The 19,096-nt window shown below is 37.7% G+C and overlaps 1 protein-coding gene across 1 annotated transcript in view; it reads left to right on the forward strand.

The window, feature by feature from the left end:
* LRRC40 (leucine rich repeat containing 40) overlaps positions 1 to 7,433 on the forward strand; it is a 49,004-nt gene extending 41,571 nt beyond the window's left edge. Inside the window, exon 16 of the transcript XR_005719547.1 lies at positions 1,521 to 7,433. The gene's annotated coding sequence lies outside the window, so the exon portion shown is untranslated. The remainder of the gene's footprint in view (positions 1 to 1,520) is intronic.
* Positions 7,434 to 19,096: the final 11,663 nt, after the last annotated feature.

A 19,096-nucleotide genomic window follows, 5' to 3' on the forward strand; every position in this document is an offset into this window, starting at 1 on the left:
ACAACACAGCCATTTCAATTAAACATGTCATGATTTAACTTTTTATAAAATGGTAAAATTTTTTATTAAAGTAAGCAATTTGTTTCGAATTGGCTAGAGTTCACCATGTAGAAAACCTTAAATGGTAAGAGGTGTTTCCGGCCCCTCCCACCCGAATTTGTATACAGCCACCTAAGCTAGCAAAGAGACAGAAAAGGCCCCAATTTATAAAGATTAAGCCTCTTTTGCTATACTGCCGTGGCTTATTGTTTCTTCCATAAAATCTTTACAAGGGGAGTGTCAATAAACTATGCAGTGAAATGCATGCATTAATATACAATATGTCTATGTAAAATGTTAGCATTTAGTACACATTAAAATGTTCACAAAGACTGCAAAAGAAGTCATAAATAAAGAAGCACTTCTAAGATCTACCAATTGCAAATTGTAAACTTGAAAAGTTCTTAATAATATAATGGAATTTCTTTGAACACAGATCCCAATTCAAGTTCTTTCTCTGGCTAAAGGAGCTTTAGTTACTTGGCCTTAAGATGTCACTGTTGTGCTGCACATATGGTAGAGAAATCAGATGTCATAAAAGAATATGAGTCTAGTGACTGTCTTCATTTTTTAAAACTGTGGCCCAGTGTTGCATCTCTGCGTAGGATTTAGTTTTTAAACTTAAAAAAGAGTGAAATATTTCACTAACTGAATTATATGACCTCAGATGAAAAGTGGAAAATATGTGTGTGTGTGTGCATGTGTTTAGCATATGGAAAAATATTAAATAAATAGGTGGAATTAGAGCTTCATTATACAATAATAAAAGGATTATGCCCCAAAATAACTGAGGTCAAAAGAAATCAACTATAAAATATTTTAGGAATGAAAGAATTTTCATGGATACTTAAAAATCCTAAAAACATAGTATCTAGTATCTTTTTAATTCTTAAGCCAATTAAAATTTTATCATTGTCTTTGTTTAGAATTGCTGTTGTTAATTTAAAGATTTCTTCTCTGAATAGAAAGAGACTATAGTTCATATTATACTTTATTTTTATACAGCTGGGTGGGGGCGTGCCCTTAGGTGCTTATAAAGTGGGGAAAAAAAAAACTACAGTACCTGCAGATCTTACTTTTGCAAGGTTATTTTTGGTGGTCTTTTAAAATTTATAAACAGAATTCAGTAGCTTTTTACCTCTCATTTTCAACTAGGAAAAAATTCCTCTTTCATACGAAGACAGTGTCATTGTCCTTAAGCTTCCTTTAGTCCCTTCTATACACTGAATACACAGAGAAACTTGATTGGCTCTTGAGATTAAAAATATGTGGTTTATGTATCAATTATTTTTCACATCAACACTAAGGCTTGCATTTTTGAGGAGGAAAATGTAGTTGAGGATGTTAACGAGAAATGCCTAAACATCATAAAGCAGTATTAAACATTTATTGCATTCCGTTGACACTAGGTGTCACCAAAGCTAAAACCAAATTTTCTAGAGTAAGACTTAACATAAAACATTTCTTTCTGCCCTGAACAGATGCCTTTCCACATTCAAGACCAAGAAGAGTCCTCTGTGTGGAAAGACTGCAAGTATTGAAAATAAAACTTATTACAGCAGTACATTCTGAAAATTAATTGCCATAGCTGATACAGGAACTGCTTTATATTATATCTGCCTGAGAGTTTCATCTTGGTTTTCCTGTGGACTATTCAAAAATTACATAAGATTTCCTGACTAAATAAGGAAAGGGGAAGAGGGACAGAAAGACACAAAGAAATATATGGTGATTTTTTTTTTTCCTCCATTCATCAAATACTTTTCCTAATCTAGCTAATATAATGGTCAGTTGACCTGCATACCTGGGCATTGTTTAACTCATTACTTTACCTGTGCAAAATGAGTGTGCAAAGAAAAACACCTATGTCTGTCTATACAGAGACATAAAACCTGAGTTTCAATAAAAAGTTTCTAATATAAGAAAACTTCTTAATGTAGGAAAATAACTTTTAAAGGGCAAAAAATACCTTTGTACAATATAATCTACTAACTTTAAAACTTCAGTGTGCATAAGCATCACATATTTTATAGAAGCCAACAAAAAACGCAACCATTTACAATTTTCTTCACTATAGCTTAGATACCCATATTTTAATTTCTAATGTCTATTTTCATTCCCCTGAATTCATTAACTTTTCTAAAAGAAAAAAGTTAAAAGCACATTCAGATATGAGGACTGTGATGAACAGTTCCTGCTTTTTTCTAAATATTGAGGACCTAGGAGATTTGGGGTTGCTAGACATATAACAATGCCAAGCCACAAAGGAATTCTAAAATTCAAAAGAAATATAATCTATGTTTAAAAGAAACTATTTGGAAAAATATTTTGTGGATAGAGTTGGGCCAAAGTCTGCAAGAAGCCATTCTTACCTGCAGGCTCCCTTTCTGCAAATGATTCACTCTTAAAAACTCCTTTCTCTATACTCCATGTCCTTAGCTTTCATTTTATTTCATTTCTTTCATTTTCCATTCTTGAACCCTGAATTGTGCCAACTGATTGTGAATTGTGCCTCCCTGGTTCATATTCAGCCACCAGGGACAATGTCCTCTTCATTTATCTACATCTTTATTAATCTCTCTTCAGGAGCTCAGTTTTTTAGGATGACTTGCTTGCCCCCTCTCACATACCACTTAACTACGTATTAGGGGAAACTGACAATCAATGTCCCCACTTATCATGAGATACTGATTTAAGGCTATTTCAAGATCTACATAATCCCTGGCTGTAAACATCTCAGAAGCACATTGAGAAAATTTTTTAGAAAATGAGTGCAAGTTGGTTCTCCACTTTGCCCCCAGATGACATTGTCATTAATGATGCATTCATGTCAGTTAAGTCGCTGACATTTAGAAGAAGAAGCCAATGGAAAAGATTTCAACCCTTGCACCTGTAGTTGGATAAAAGGGCCCTTTGAATCCTTGTATTGACAGGTGAAGGGACTCTGAACAGTTTCCTTGAGTGTCGACCTTCCTCTCTGGGGTCAGCAGGCCTGGTTTGGGGAATAGGGTGGGAAATGCATATGGCAGGGTAAGGGATCAGAGGCATTAGCTTAGGGAACTGTGCTCTCTTGCTTCCTGTTTATATGACACTTGCCTGAGATTCACTAGAAAAATTTTGAATTTGTGCAGAAAGCTAGAATCAGAGTCATGCCTTCTCTGCCAACAGACTTGTTACCATGGGAACCAATGCAGAAAATGAAAAAAAAAAAAAAAAGCTGGGAATTAAATATGGAGAAAAACTGATAGTTGGTTTTTACATGGCAATTTGAGCACTTGAGATGTAAATAAACAGAATATTCCTTGTGTGGACAAACCAATGAAAGCAGACAAAATGACTTGTTGGTATCTGGTCCTGGAGACTTATCTGGGGATAAAGGAAGAAGCAGTAAGTGTGCTGTAGTTTGTATAAGGGGGCCTTGTAAAACCTGGTGATGAACAGCCCAAATGTTAACTTTATGATCAAAGGGACCCTTGAAAAGGCATATGCATGCTTAGCTTAATAAATGAAAGTAGCTTGCTGTAACAATTTTCACCTTTCCAAAGCCCCACACACTGCCTGGCAGGAGTATTGCTCACCTAATATGTTATTGCTTGAAACGTCTTTTCAAATACTAAAAAATTAACAAAAGCAGTTTTCAAATCAGTGGTTCCCCCTGCCCCTCCACAAGAAAGCTTTTGTAAGTAGAATTTAAATTTGTTTTATTTAGGAAATATTTATTTTATCTGATACAAGTCCTCCTGTGTGCCCTCTTTTGTCATTCTGGAGTTGATAATAAACTGATCAAACCAGAGTAGGATATCAGGACAATCTATAATAAGGGCTTGGAGTTTGAACCTATCCTGAGAAAGCAGACCTACATATTATACTTTCAGAGGCTCTAAGGAGACAGCTGTCCTATTCTCTAGTTGGGCTACTTTCTGAAATCCTATGATTAAATATATCATTCTGTGACTTCAGCCTTTGGCCCATGTTTAAGTATAACTGCCCCTAAGGAGAGGAGGGAAGGTCACACTATAGAGGAATTGATTTTACCTTTCCTGAAGAGCTAGTTTTCAAGTAGTAGTGAAACCCTTCACCTGACACCTTCCCAACATATACAAAAGCTAAAAGCATCACCCAGGAATAGGAGACAAGCCACTATTGTACAGCAGTCTTTGGGGGGAGGGGTACATCTAACTTCAAATAGTCTGAATAAAATATGCTTTTTGGGCAGTACTTAAAGTCCACTCCAGTGTTCTTGCCTGGAGAATCCCAGGGACGGGGGAGCCTGGTGGGGTGCCATCTATGGGGTCGCACAGAGTCAGACATAACTGAAGCGACTTAGCAGCAGCAGCAGCAGCAGCAAAGTCCTCTGGATACAGATTTCACTAGAGATGCTTTCTTCTTTCTCACTAATGACTTGCTGTTCTAGTTGTTAGAATTTTTTACTGAAACCTTTGACAGTGTCAACGAGTTCTTGAAATGCCAGAAGCCCATTAAATTTCTGCTTTTCCAGTAGGGCCTACAAGGTTCTGAAATCCAGTTTAACACCTTATTTTCTGCTACTTGCAGAGTTTGGAGGTGATCTTGATAATAAATTTGAGTACGGTGTTCTTGCTTATGCTAAAATAACTTTTTACATCAATATTTCAGTGAGTTTCAGGATTTGAGACATCCATGCTTGGGTTTTGCAGGTAGGAAGCATTAGAATAGACTGATGCAGGACTAATCTTTAAAGCTACATGAAGCACTAATGACAGTTCAGCAGCTGTTTCTGAAATAGGCATTAAATATGATAGGATGGATCTTCACAAGCAGTTATGCCTTGGAATTGACATATGCTATATAAGAGACTGCTTTTAATTTCTGTTGTCATCTCTAAAATCAGTCAGCAGATGCCTAGAGGAAGACTAAATAGTCTGCTTTAAACTAAACAATGTAGGTTTTTTTGCATCTTTTTATACTGACTGCGACATACCTTGGACAACTTGAGTTCCTTCAGGCTAAGAGGCCACCTGATACTATTTAATAGTTCTACATCTGTTCATTCTTCAGATAAGAATCTGAAACACTTAACATCTCATGATGCATTAAATTTGAGTTCTGAGAATTTAAATTTGAGTTCTGAGAATTTAAATTTGATTTCTTCATTTTTTAAAAACAATTTGATTTCCCTTCTCAGTTTCCTGAGGTTAAGTGACTCCTTGCTACATAATGTACCTTAAAGGATTATAGACAACTCTTATGGAGTAATCTCTAGTTTATCATACAGTTTAGCATATAGTCACAAATAGCCAATCTTGCCAGTATTAGTACATTTTTTGCTTTCAGTTACAAGCATTTGGAAATCAAGAAAAATTGAATGGAATGATGGTGTCTGCATGGAAGGCATATGATGAATAAGTCTAGAGATATAATATGCATTGATGACTAGTGAACAGTATTGTATTGAATATTGGAAATTTGCTAAAAAGAGTATCTTTCAGGCGCTTTCACCACACACAAAATAGCAACTATGGTGACCAAAGCAATGAGACATTAATTAGACTGACTGTAGTAATTATTTCTCTATGTATTTGTACATCAAATCATGTTGTACACCTTAAATATACATAATTTTTATGAAAAAACCCAAGATGTCACATGCCATTGCTGTTCTTTCTGGATTAAGGTGAGATGTTGGCTAAATAGTTCAATTTAATAAAGTAAAAAAATATGACCTCGCATACGAACCACTGACCATATGTAGTTACTGGGCTTTTTTCAATACCTATTAACCTTGATCTTCAGTAATATGCCCAAAGTAATATCTGAAGGTCAAAATACCTCTGATTAAGAATTTAATAAGCACAGTCTTATTTTCAGATTCAAGCATGCCTCACAGTCCATCGCATAGCTTTAATAATTCCCATTGTCTGAGTTGCTGCACAGAGACACTGCATTGTTTACAAATAAAACCCACCAGCCACTTCATCCACAATTGCAGCTAATTTTCCAGACCATAGTTGAACTCATACTTTTCACCCACCCACCTTTATTTTAACATAGCTGTCCCACCTCTAGGTTAACGTTAACCTGAATTTGAAAATCCTTGATTTTTCATCTCAAATAGCAAACAAAATCTCTGAAATTTTGTTGCATTAAAAACCATATCTGTTATTTCTCTGGCCAGTGTAATCTCTGAGGAGATTTTCCCCTCAGAATAACTTGTGGAAGTTTATATGACTTCCACTTCTTGGTAATTAGGAGATGATGCCAGGGCAGTTGCAATGGTCAACACTGGGGGACCTTTAGAGAAGGGTGTGAAGACTGACCACATAGGCATTTCAGCTGTCCATCTAAATGGTACATGTGAGATTTGGCCTGTATCTGCATAGTTCTAGGCACTCTTTAGTCTTCAACTTTCAGAAAATTTTATCATAGGTATACTGCTCAAGTGTTTGTTTTTTTTTTTCCTGAATTCTCATGGGCCTGTTCTTAACACACAAAGTATCTCCAACCAGTCCATCCTGAAGGAAATCAGTCCTGAATATTCATTGGAAGGACTGATGCTGAAGCTGAAACTCCAATAGTTTGGCCACCTGATGCAAAGAACTGACTCATTCGAAAAGACCCTGATGCTGGGAAAGATTGAAGGCAGGAGGAGAAGGGAATGACAGAGGATGAGATGGCTGGATGGCATCACCGACTCAATGGACATGAGTTTGCGTAAACTCTGGGAGTTGGTGATGGACAGAGAGGCCTGGCGTGCTGCAGTCCATGGGGTCGCAAAGAGTCAGACACAACTGAGCAACTGAACTGAACTGAACTGATCTTCCTAATATGAAGGTGTTTATTAATACAAAGAGTGTGATCTTTTCTTTATGTACATAAGTATTTAGAATATGCGAGTCCACCAGAAGTATGTACATTTTTAAAGATGTTTAAAACACAAATTATTTTAAAGCAAAGATTTCAAGAGACCCTAAAGTTTAACTGTTTGATTCTTTCCTTTCCTGAGACTGAGCTCTTTAAGTGGAACAGTAGGCGTTTGTTATCATGCTTTGGCTCAGTGGTAAAGAATTCTCCTGCCAATGCAGGAGATGTGGGTTTGATCCCTGGGTCAGGAAGATCCCCTGGAGAAGGAAATGGCTCCCACTCCAGAATTCTTGTCTTGGAAGTCCCATGAACAGAGGAGCCTGGTGGGCTATAGTCCTTGGGATCGCAAAGAGTTGGACAGGACTTAGAGACTGGGCATGCACTGCACACATCCTGCAGTGAATTAGATTCTCCCTGTCACCTGAGACTTTGTCCTTTTTGAAAAAGAACATATATGAGGGACAAGAACCTTGCCTTCCTAGGGGAACTGAAAAATATTCTCTATCCACATTAAAAAAGGCAAAACAAACCACACACAATAAAGCTGAAAGGAAGTGTTTGCCATTTTATTATTCTGGGAGAGAAAGTGATATTGTTCTGTTCTCTGTCATCACCTTATATTTTGTACCTATATTGTAGTATTTATTAGGCAGGTTATGCGTCTGTCTTTCCATTAGACCGAGCTTTTGAGAGGAAGGACCATGGCTTAATTATATTTTTATTTCCCACTGTTCTCAAAATCCTTTGCTCATTAACATGTTTATTAAATTAAATGCACAGCAAAAGAGATGTCGTTTTAATCACTGATAATTTTTCTTAAAGGATAAACATATAGATTGACTATAGGACAAATCTTAGGATGGCTCAGAGGAAGACTTGGGAGATAATTACTTAATTACCTCTCTAAGCTATAGAACTATTCAAACGTACACATAGGCCTGGATGAATATTCTAAATATGAGTAAATATTATTGTCGATATGGGAAGTTTAAAAAGAAAAGAACAAGAAGACATAGTCCCTTACCTTTCAGTATTTTATGATGATCTAGGTCACCTGGAGAAATATGTCAAAACCTAAAAAAAAAAAATTAGTACCTGATACTGTGTGTGTCTGTGTGCCTCTGTGTGTGAGAGGGATGCAGCCAGAGAGAGAGATTGCAAAAGAGAGAAAGAGAGTCTTGAGTTTGAGTTTCTCTGAGAAATGGTCACAAACAGATTGGTAACATTTGCTAGCAACATTCATGGTTTCATGAAGAACATAGAGTGATGGCCTGTTATGGAATCTGTCTTGATCACAATAACACTATGTGATTATATCAAATGGAAAACACTTATTGCTAAATTGAACGACACCTTTAGTATGGCAAAAAATTATGTCCCAAAACTGGCTTTCAGAGATAAAATAAATAGAAGGACAGCAAGTAAAGACAAATGTTGCAAGTCAAGAACACTGTGTATAATGATAACATAGAGGAAAAATCAAATTTGGAAAATGGATCTTGCCCACAGCCTAACAACTCTCTTTTATGGGTGATTCCTGGCTTCATGAACATCAGCAGTAGTAAATGGAGTGTCAAATATGTCCCTCATTCACTTATTTCTCAGTGAGGTGACACAGCTGGACAACTGGCACCCTACATGTGGTGGCAGGCGTGCAAGGAGTGTTTCAGAGGGGTGTAGGCATTGTAAGCAACCATTCTTCACAACTTTCTGCTCTTCCTTCAGCTGCTTAGGGCTCCACACCCAACCCAACCTTGGTGATTTTCCCATTTGTTTTAACAAAAACCAGAGCTTCCCAACCTCTTTACATCATGGCACAGATAGAAAACGGTCATGCTTCTTCTGCATAATGGGGTACAGGTGGGTAAAATAGATAAGGTCTCTCCAGGCCGCAAGTGAAAGCAACAAGTCACAAGTCCATGTACTCTGAGGGGATCAATATCTCAGTACTTGAGGGAACTAAACTGACTGCTGGATAGAAAGCCCTCACCTAGAGTTTCTTCCCAGGAATACAGGGTTAATACTCTGTGTGTGGTGCATGGCTCAATCACTCAGTCGTGTCCGACTCTGAGACCCCACGGACTGTAGCTCGCCAGGGTGCTCAGTCCATAGGATTGTTCAGGCAAGAATATCGGAGTAGGTTGCCATTTCCTCCTCCAGGGGATCTTCCTGACCCAGGGATCGAACCCACGTCTTCTGCGTCTCCTGCATTGGAGGCAGATTCTTTACCACTGCACCACCAGGGAAGCCCTAAAACACTCTATATGTGAAAATACTTCAGGTGCTATTTGATATAAAAAATTCTAGAAATAAAAAAGTACCACAAGCATTAATAAACAAAAAACCCCACACTATTTGAGTACAGAAATAGTTTTCAAGTAACTTTTCTCTCATTCTCAGTACAAATTTCTCCTAATTTTTGTTCTAATATTTAGTTCAGACTTCACAGCCAAAACTATCATGAAAAGCTCTTGGAAATCTAAGAAGAGAGGAAAAAAGATGATGAAATAGAAAATAGAGCAAATAAGGCAAAAGCTGTATTAAAAAGAATGAAACCGTGGTGAACATCTGTATTTGCTTTAAAATGTGTGGCCATGTTGTATACAATTAAATTTGTTTAGGAGGTATTTTTCTCTTCTGAAAAGAGAGAAAGCACATTTGGTAAGCAAACCCAAGATGGTGCACTAAAATCAACACGCTTCAGGTCATAGAGAAGTTATTGAGTTGGCCAGAAAATTCGTTTGGGTTTTTCCATAACACCTGATGGAAAAATCCAAGCAAACTTTTTGGCCAACCCCCAAAGAAGGTTGACTGAATTTGCTAAGAACATACTGTATTAGTAGTGGGTTGATCATGTGTTTCCTTTGGAGGAAAACTCCAGAGGATTAAACAGTTTTACATAGACTTTGGGAAGGAACACTGTGTGTTCTTTCCACCTTTGCTTGGGTTCAGAAGAAACAAAGATTAAATGGTTGGCAGAGAAATACCACAAACAGGAATAAATAGGCCTTTGGTGGAATTAGCACAGAGGAGGACCAAACAAGAATGATGGCTAAGCTATCGCTAAGCCATGAAAGTGAGGATATAATTAGCTTAGAAGAAGTAAACAGAAACATTTGGTTTTTAAAACAATGATCTAGCCAGTAGAGGCCCTGACATTCCAAATGTCTAAGAACCAAAATAGCTTGAGGACACAGGTCACCAAGGATGCTAGGGACTTTGTGCCTTCAACACCCAGACATTCTGGTTGAAAGAAGGGAGGTTGGCGGAGATTTTAAACCATCCCCTTGAATCTGATTATCAGTTTATGAGATGTATTTTGAAATACATTCTGTATTCAGTTTATAATACATAATATCTGATGATGTGCTCAGTCGGATTTGACTTTTTGTGATGTGACCGCATGGACTAGAGTCCGCCAGGCTCCTCTGTCCATGGGATTTTTCTGGCAAGAATACTGGAGTGGGTTGCCAATTCCTCCCACAGAGGATCTTCCCTACGCAGGAATCGGACTCGTGTCTCCTGTGTCTCTTGCACTGCAGACAGATTCTATACCGCTGAGCCACCAGGAAAGCCCAAATCTGATTATAAGATTATATTAATTTCTGTACACATAGATAAAATGAAAAATTAAGATTTTATGCTGGATACCTTGTTACTACCAGGTGTCACCTGGAAATAAAGCTGTATACGTATACACACATATTTAGATTTGGACTAGTTTTAGATTTACATAATCAAGATTATGCTCACTTCAGTTCAGTTTAGTCGCTCAGTCATGTCCGACTTTTTTGCGACCCCATGGACTGCAGCATGCCAGGCCTATATGTTTAATTCCTGATGTTTATGTTTTGGAGAGGTCATCTAAAAATACATATTTTAAATAATTTGTGGTAAATACCTTCCCACATATTTGGAATGAGCATATAGGAAGGAAACTTGTTAAAATATCTCTACAAAATATTTGGAGAACCAAAGGAGGTTAAAGAACAATTAAACTGGCAGATGACATAATTAATCTGAGCTGGAATATCAGAATTTAAAATCACACACTCACTTGAAGTTGAGAGAGAGACTCTTTCTTTCTGTGGTTGGGTCCTGGGTGGTTGGTAAAACCTGAGAGGTGCAGTCAAAAATATAGAAACTGATTAAAATAAGCTTAAAACTTTTAATTTTTGCTTGTATTGTTTAAATTTAGAGCATTATTTCAAACTAATTCTCTCAAAAGAGTATGAAAAAGGGTGTTAACAGTTTTATCAATAGTTTATTATTGTTTGTATTTATTGTTGTATCAGCAGGACCGGTATAAAAACGGACTGTCCAGAGTGGGGTTATCCAAGCTACAGACTTGCTGATTGAGATACATAAAATTGTACTATAGATATAAGGGCTCCATCTGGTGGCAACTCTTCAGAATTGCATACGTATTCCTACAAAGTGCGGCTCTGTTCAACCATGTATGAAGATACTACATGTTAGAAGTGAAGCCTAGTTTGTTACTCTCCGTAATTTAAACGGAGGGTATCAGTGGGATGAAACATATGATTTGTTTCCTTATCAGGGTGGGTTATAGAGGTAAGCGGTAGCCTCCTCTTTGGAGGAATGTAATTCCTTGAAGGTCGATAGAGAAACCAACCTATCAAGGTCCTCTTCTGTCTGTGATAGAACGATAATTTTCCTTATTTCTTCGCTGAACTTTCACCTAGGGCTATATTGATATTGGCCTTTATTTCAGAAGAGGGCTCTGGTAACTTTTTTTTTTTTTTAATGAGCTAACTTTTGGTGATTTTTTTCCCCTTCCTTTACTGAGAAGTTAACATGACTAAAAAAATTATCCACCACATTACAAAAATAACGTTATAAATAATGATGAAATGAAACATATTTCTAATATATACCTTATTTTTCATCACTTTCTGCCAGGAGAGAGGGAGGGAGAGGAAGGGAATTCCAGGGATGTCTGAAGCGGGTGTGGTCACCCGGAGATGAGGATGTGTTTGAATCTGGGTCTGTTCTCTGCCATCCAATTCCTTCCGTTCCTCTCTATCAGCCTTTCATCTCCATTTGTTCCCCTTTCTCATTCGTACCTCCCTAATAACATTAATTTCTCCCTTTCATCCAGCCTTTTATTACTCTTCCTCACTTTTCTAAAAACTCTTACTTAAAATATAGCACTCCAGCTCTTCTAAAATACTCTTACCCCCTCGCTAGTCTAAAATAATGTTGCTCTCTCGATTAATACTACCCTTTTCATTTTCACTTCATTTTTGTTCAAACAGAAATTGGCATTCTTTTCCTCATGTAAATACATAGAGAGTGGGCTATATGACCAAGCTGGACAGTTTGAGGCACCCTACTATAAAAAAAAAAAAAAAAAAGATTTGAAATTTCCTTCAGGATATACTAATGGCTTCTAGATACAAAATTTCATTAAAAGAAGCCCTACACGGCCTGTTAGCAAGTTCTCCCCATACAAAGAAATTAAAAGGCAGAGACAAAAAAAAAAAAAAAAAGGCAAGAGACAGCTGGAACAATTAGTATTATTAGTATAAACACAGCAGTAATGAGAAATAGATTTAATGTTTGAGACTGATTGAATTGTGTAATTCAGTTTGCTATGAAACCCAAGTAGAAACCCAAGTGGGAAATACTGTTGAGAGAAAGCTAAGAAAGAAATGCTTTATTTGTAAGGAAAGCAAGATCCTATGAGGTAATGAAGGAACTCTGGTTAGGAGCTTACCAACCTAGTGTTCTAACAGACATTTTTTTTCTCCCCCAGGGGTTGAATTCCAATTTTTTTCTTTTTTCTTTTTCTTTTTTTGCTCCTACAAACAAAGTACCTAATGAAACTAATAGCAATGGCAGTAGAAATACTTTTCTTCTGCTTTGAGATCAACAGGCCAGATTCTGATCTCTATAAAAGTTTGGGAGGGGGCATGTGGTTTTATTAAAGTAATCAGCTTTTCTGTGATCTCTGTATACAGTTAATTATGTTAATTTTAAAGCTTTTGCAGTAGCCTGAGAATTCTGGAGTATATGATATTTTACTTTAAGGATGACGATAGTGGAATATCCCCATGAAAGGATCCCAAATGCAGTGTGAAAATACTAAAAGCTGTGGACAGACTTGTCTTTCTTCTAGAGCAGGCAGCGTTAGGCAGTGGTTTCATTAAATTTTAGAGCTAAAATAGGGTTAGGGATTCGCTCTTCTCAACTACTTTTCCCTAGCCATCCCTATCACAACTTCTTTTACTACTGCCCACTCTCCAAATTGTAAAGTTTGATTAAGTGATCTACCAAGTCACAGTGTAGAGCTGGAATAACCCTAAATAGGGACCTAAAGCCAGTTCTAAGCATGCACTTTTGTCTCCTTGGTTTACAAAATCACTTGACCTCTCCAGGTCTTGGGCCTCTGGTACAATGTGGAAACAGGGCTTGATTACCTCTAAGATGCTCTAAGACTAAGACAGTGGCTCTATAAGTTCAACCTTTGCATTCATTTCTCTGGGAGATTTCTGGCATCCATCTGCATGACTTCTTCCAAGAAGAGAAGACCCAAACGAAATCAGAAGGATTGATATGATGTACTCCAGTTAAATGAACAAAAGTTGTTTCTTAAACTTTTTGGACGGTGTTTAAGGTCCTTAATTTCCCTGGTAGCTCAGCTGGTAAAGAATCCACCTGCAATGGACTGATTCTGGGGTTGGGAAGATCCCCTGGAGAAGGGATAAACTACTTACTCCAGTATTCATAGGCTTCCCTGGTGGCCCAGACGGTAAAGAATCTGCCTGCACTGCAGGAGACCTGAGTTTGATCCCTGTGTTGGGAAGATCCTCTGGAGGAGGGCATGGCAACCTGCTCCAGTATTCTTGCTGGAGAGTCCCCATGGACAGAGGAGCCTGGCGGGCTACAGTCCGTGGGAACACAAAGAGTCAGATACGACTGAGTGACTAAGCACAGCACAAGGTCCTTAGAAAATATAAAAGGGAAATCAAATACAACTGTTGAAACACAGCACGAGAACCTAAAAGGTCTTAGGAGAAATGCTGGGGAGGAGAGGAAGATTGGGTTAAAAGGGAGAATTGAAGAAAGTAATGAACTGAGAAAGTGAACGTTTCATGGTTCAAAGTTGTTATGTAAATTGAACATCAACTTGTTTAATCCAGTAAATGTGTTTACATGCCAGGCCTATCATCCACTTAATCACTGAACATATATTTATTGAGCATCTGCTATGCTTCTGACACTCTACAGGCCCTAAGGATACATAGAAAGCAAAACCAGATGTGCCTCCTCGAAGCTCTTCAGTCTAGAATGCCTCTTTTAAGTATTGTCTGATCCTCCCAAGAAGCATCCAGGTGATAGAGGAAAGAAGAAAGGTATATCAAACCTCTATGACCGAAGGTAGAATGTAATAAGTACTATAAAACATACAAAAAGTAATATGATGCTATTAATATTAGGGAAAGAAACTTCTTCCAATATAATACTAGGGAAAATCTAGTGGTAATCTTTGAACTGGATCCTGAAGGCTGCATATAATTTTGATACTTTACAAAGAGAATGGGGAGAGGAAGACATTTCAATAGAGGGACCATTGTGGGCAAAGGCTGAGATTAGAAAGTACTTAGTGAAAGGTAAAGATTTTAGATGTCCAAAACACTGGGTATGGGGGCTTCCCTGGTGGTCTAGTGGTTGAGACTTCTACCTCCCACTGCAGGGGGCACAGGTTTGATTTCTGGTCTGGAAATTTAAATCCCACATGCCACATGGTGCAGCCAAAAAAAAAGACAATAACAATTAAAAAAAAAAAATCTGGGGACAAATTCTACCTCAATAAAATTGTTAAAAAAAAAAAAAAAACTGCATATGTACAGATTGAGTGAAGAAAAACAAGTAATTCCTAGATTCAAATAATCAAACTTTTCTTGAAAGAATAAACAGATGTCCATGATATGTGAATGTCTGATCCTACTTAATGCAAACAGTATTTTCATGGGCTAGTCTGAACAGCACTCAGTAAAATACTTTCACCTCACTGAAGTAAGTGAGGTAAATAAACATGACATGCAGCCAGCTGAATGAATATTCAACCCATTGCATTTCTCTGTGGGTCATGAGTGATTCTAATATTGATCTTCTGGACTCATGCTTTCTGATGGCCTGTAAGAAGCAGTGGTCATAGGAGGGATCCTTTGGGGACATTAAGCATAGAAGAATCTCTTCAATCAAACACATCAAGCCTTTAAAAATACAGTTTCTATCTCTTTCCTCCATCATGTCAGTGACATTCAGGCACAGTGCAGAGCCAGGTTGAAGGATATCATTTTTTCTAATAGTCTCTCTCTTCTTTGGAAGAAATGGTAAAATTTTCTTTCACAGATTCAAAGGATTACAGTTGCTATTTATCTTGTCCAGTAAGGCATCCACTCTTGCCACTTCTAGCCTCTCAAATATTGTCCTAAGTCTTGGGAAATACTCATATAGCCTCCCAAAGACCATAGAACCCAGTAGGAAGACCTATTTATAGCTCCAAATGTAACATGCTCAAGCCTCAAAGAGATTTGACTAGATAAGGATGCTGCTTCCTTTTGCAATGCATGGGCTGAGGGCAGGGACACAGGGACTCACCATATGGTCTTGAACTCTTTGATTGGGAAGTTCTCCCACCTTTCACTTGATTGTGAGATTCTGTGCAGAGGAGACCATGTTACATCCCTCGTAGTGCCTGGTATATAGCTGATGCTCAACAAATATTTGTTAACATCACATTTAATGTTTCTGTTATATTCTTCAATAAACATTCCCCAAATGTTTGGAATTTATGAATGACATACCTTAGGCATCTGAGATTCAGCTACAGTTCTCCTATGGAGGAATTACAGAGTTTGCTGATGAAAGTGAGGCTCTGTACTAAGATGTTTTACTCTAGGTATAGAGTTAGTGGACTATTTTTAGGCTGCTTACTCATCCAGTTATTTTAAAGAAGGGGAGGAAAAACTGACACAAATGATACAGTTGTGTAACAGGGATAGATTTGAGAAAAAATATACATTTTCAAAAGTAGAGAAAGATTGGATGATTCATTTAACTTTTCCCCTCAACATCCTTTCCTACACACATTAAAAGTTACACTAGCTTAAAGAATGAAATATTTTAAAAGCCTCCCCACCCACAAAAAAAGGGATAAGACTTTCCCCAGCAGAGTCACAGGGTTTCACTGCTTTCTACATAAACACTGCCTGAATTTCACAATCTTCTACTCTGAGGTGCTGCTATTAACAAAATACAAAATTAGGCCCAGAAAAGTGAGTTATGCAGCCCAGGAAAATTAGGGGAGGTTGGTGTGGCTTTAGAGATAACCTTCTCATCCGTGCCTGCTTTACATCCAGGTCTACTTCTTATCTTGTTCAGTGCTCATTGGGTTGTTGCAAAGTAAAAGCTCACTGTTACACATCAAAATCCAACAGGGAAAAAGCTACCAGATAAAATAATGCTTCTAAAGATAGGGCCGGTGAATTATTTTCCTTCTCTGTTTTTCTCTCTTTACTTCCTATAGAACTGCTGTCAGAGAAGATTATGATAATCACATAGCTAAAAGCCCAAGGCTTTAATGAAATTCCTAGGTTTTCATTTACCCTCTTTATTCAAAACTTAGAGTGGACTTTCTCCCTCCATTTATCAGAAATCTTTGAATTCTCCAAAGTTAAAATCATGGAGTTTATACTATCACAGGATAGTATTTCCCAATCACTCTCTTGTAGACAGTGTCAAAGGTGAGGACGATTGGAGCCTGTCCCCATTACAATCAGCTGGGAGCCTCAGAGAGTGTCCTCAATGTAGTAAAATCCAACGTTTCAAAAACAGAAGTGGAAACAGTTCTACTGAAGCCCTGCCAGCTTCACCCTTGCACACGAGCTTTGTTTGATGCTGTCAGAGATATGATCCATGCTCCACTTTTGAGCCTTGGTTAATGCCACTACACTAGGTTCCTGGATCACCCAAGAAATTTCCTCCCAAACTGGAAGCTGGACCCATCAGTTGATAGTCAGGGGTCTCCAAACAGAACTCTAAGGGGATCTCTTATCCTTGTGTCAGCAGGACAGAAGCAGTCATCTGTCCTTGGAACATCACAGGGAGTTGGAGGTATGGATCTATAGCAGCAACAGCAGTGAGAAAGACAGGTCAGTTTTGCATTCTAGAACCAAAAACAACCCCAGAAAGTTCAGAATATAACTAGAAAACTTGATTGTATCTGCCTTAGTTTTGTATGGTGGAGTGTTTCAAAAAACATTCTCTGAAGAGTTTAGATCAAATGAGGTTGAAAGGATGCCTAGGAGAGTTGATGACCGGGATCTGCATGCTTTTCTTTGTCGCACATTTGTTTTTCCACAGCCCACACTCTCCTTTTCGCTGTAATGTATACTTGGGGGATGGTTGTGCTGAGAGTGATGGGGGCAATGCTCTGGGCCAAGCCAGGATGCTTTTCTTAATGGAAGGTGTATTATTAAGGAAAAAAGTTCATGCAGATTGAAGATTTCCTCCCAATTCCCAGATGATCAGGCAGCACTAATACAACCAAAAGACAGGGCACATCACCAACCCAGTGTTTGAACATTTTATTAAGCCTCAGAATGATTTAGCATTTCTGTGAGAGGAAAACTCAGCCTTGTTTTTCTTGATACTAGATAAAGGACCTATCTTCTTAACTGATTAGATTTTATTATTTGCATAACTTTTTACTGACCCAGTGTTTCAAAAAACCTATTATTTGGTCAGCATATCGGGAATCAGCCAAAGATGTTGATTGAATTTACCAAAGACTCAGAGTGGCGGTCCTCTGCCAACATGGTTTGTCATCTGCTTATGTTGTGGTGCCCTTTGCCAGGTGTGAAGCTGTCAGAATGGACTCTTGATCTGTGTGCCAACAAGGGGCAGAAACTTACTGAGGACAGCATTAAAAGTCAATAGAAAGGCAAGTTGGCAAACACACTGTTTTCCAAGGCTTTAAATTGTGGTGGAGATATTAAATCAATTTTGTGATTAAAAGTAAAATCTTTTCCTTCATCAGTCATTTTGCCAAATTCAGATACTTTTCATGTAATGTATGAATATATAAATTTAACTTTTTCAAAGTTTTCCTTCCTTTGAATACTCCCTCTCTTTAGCTCACCTAGTAAAACGTATCTCAGTACTGCTTCTAATAAGTAATTATATTAGTGATATACGTGGAATCATCTTCAAGGTTAAGAACTAATCAATCTTGATTTGTCACTCTCTTTAAAACTGCTTTCCATCCTGAAGGTGGTAATCCAACATAAGGCCCAGATTGTTTGACATCTATGTAATTACAGTTCTTATTAACTGGGACACATATATTTGATAGATTTCAATAAGCAATAAATTATCATGATATAAATATGTGTATATTATACTGTCTTTCAATATTTCTTGTCAAAAAGATCCTTATGTTTTGAAAGTGTTATGTTTGTTTAGGTAGTTGTGTTGTCTGGTAAGCTAGAATTACCATAAGAGAGCTTTGGTGACAATGTATGATAAGCCATGTAAATAGTAAAAAAAAGTCCACTAATGTCTATTTGGCTTGCAAAATCTGTAACAATTCTACTAGTAATTTTCAGTGCTTATTCTTTTTACCTAATACTTTTCTCATTCCCTCCCATTATGTCTTACTCATGTCAGGTATAAGACAGCTTTCTCAGCAGAAAGATCCTAATAAAAATCAAAGACCAAGGTGAGTCTACTGGAGTCATCATGAATTACACTCCTTTTTTTTTTTTTTTTTTGTGGCTGTTGATTTTTCTTTTTTAAAGGCACACCCTTAACTTTTGCTTGTTCATTTTTGTTAACATAACCAGATGCTAATTCAAACAGCAAAACCAGTCCTTCCAAAAAAAAAACCAATACCACAGATTTGTGTATTATTGGTTTTGGTCACCCATGGAATCAGTAAGACCCTTCCCCCTTAAGTGATCAATGATTTTTTTCAGTCAACCTAAAAAAACAAAATACCTCTTTTCATTATTACCTGCCTTTGTTCAGTATGCAGCATGGCCGTACAATTGACAGTGAGGTGCTTTGCACATCAGCTTTCCTTTCCGGCTGGTCAGGGGTCCCTTTTCTCTTTTTCTCATTTCCTGAGAACAGGAAGGAGTAGAGCATGGCCCAAGACAATGTTGTCTGTCACATTAGGAGTGGC

Source organism: Oryx dammah, unplaced genomic scaffold (assembly GCF_014754425.2).
Source record: "Oryx dammah isolate SB20612 unplaced genomic scaffold, SCBI_Odam_1.1 HiC_scaffold_28, whole genome shotgun sequence".
Classification (NCBI taxonomy): domain Eukaryota; kingdom Metazoa; phylum Chordata; class Mammalia; order Artiodactyla; family Bovidae; genus Oryx; species Oryx dammah.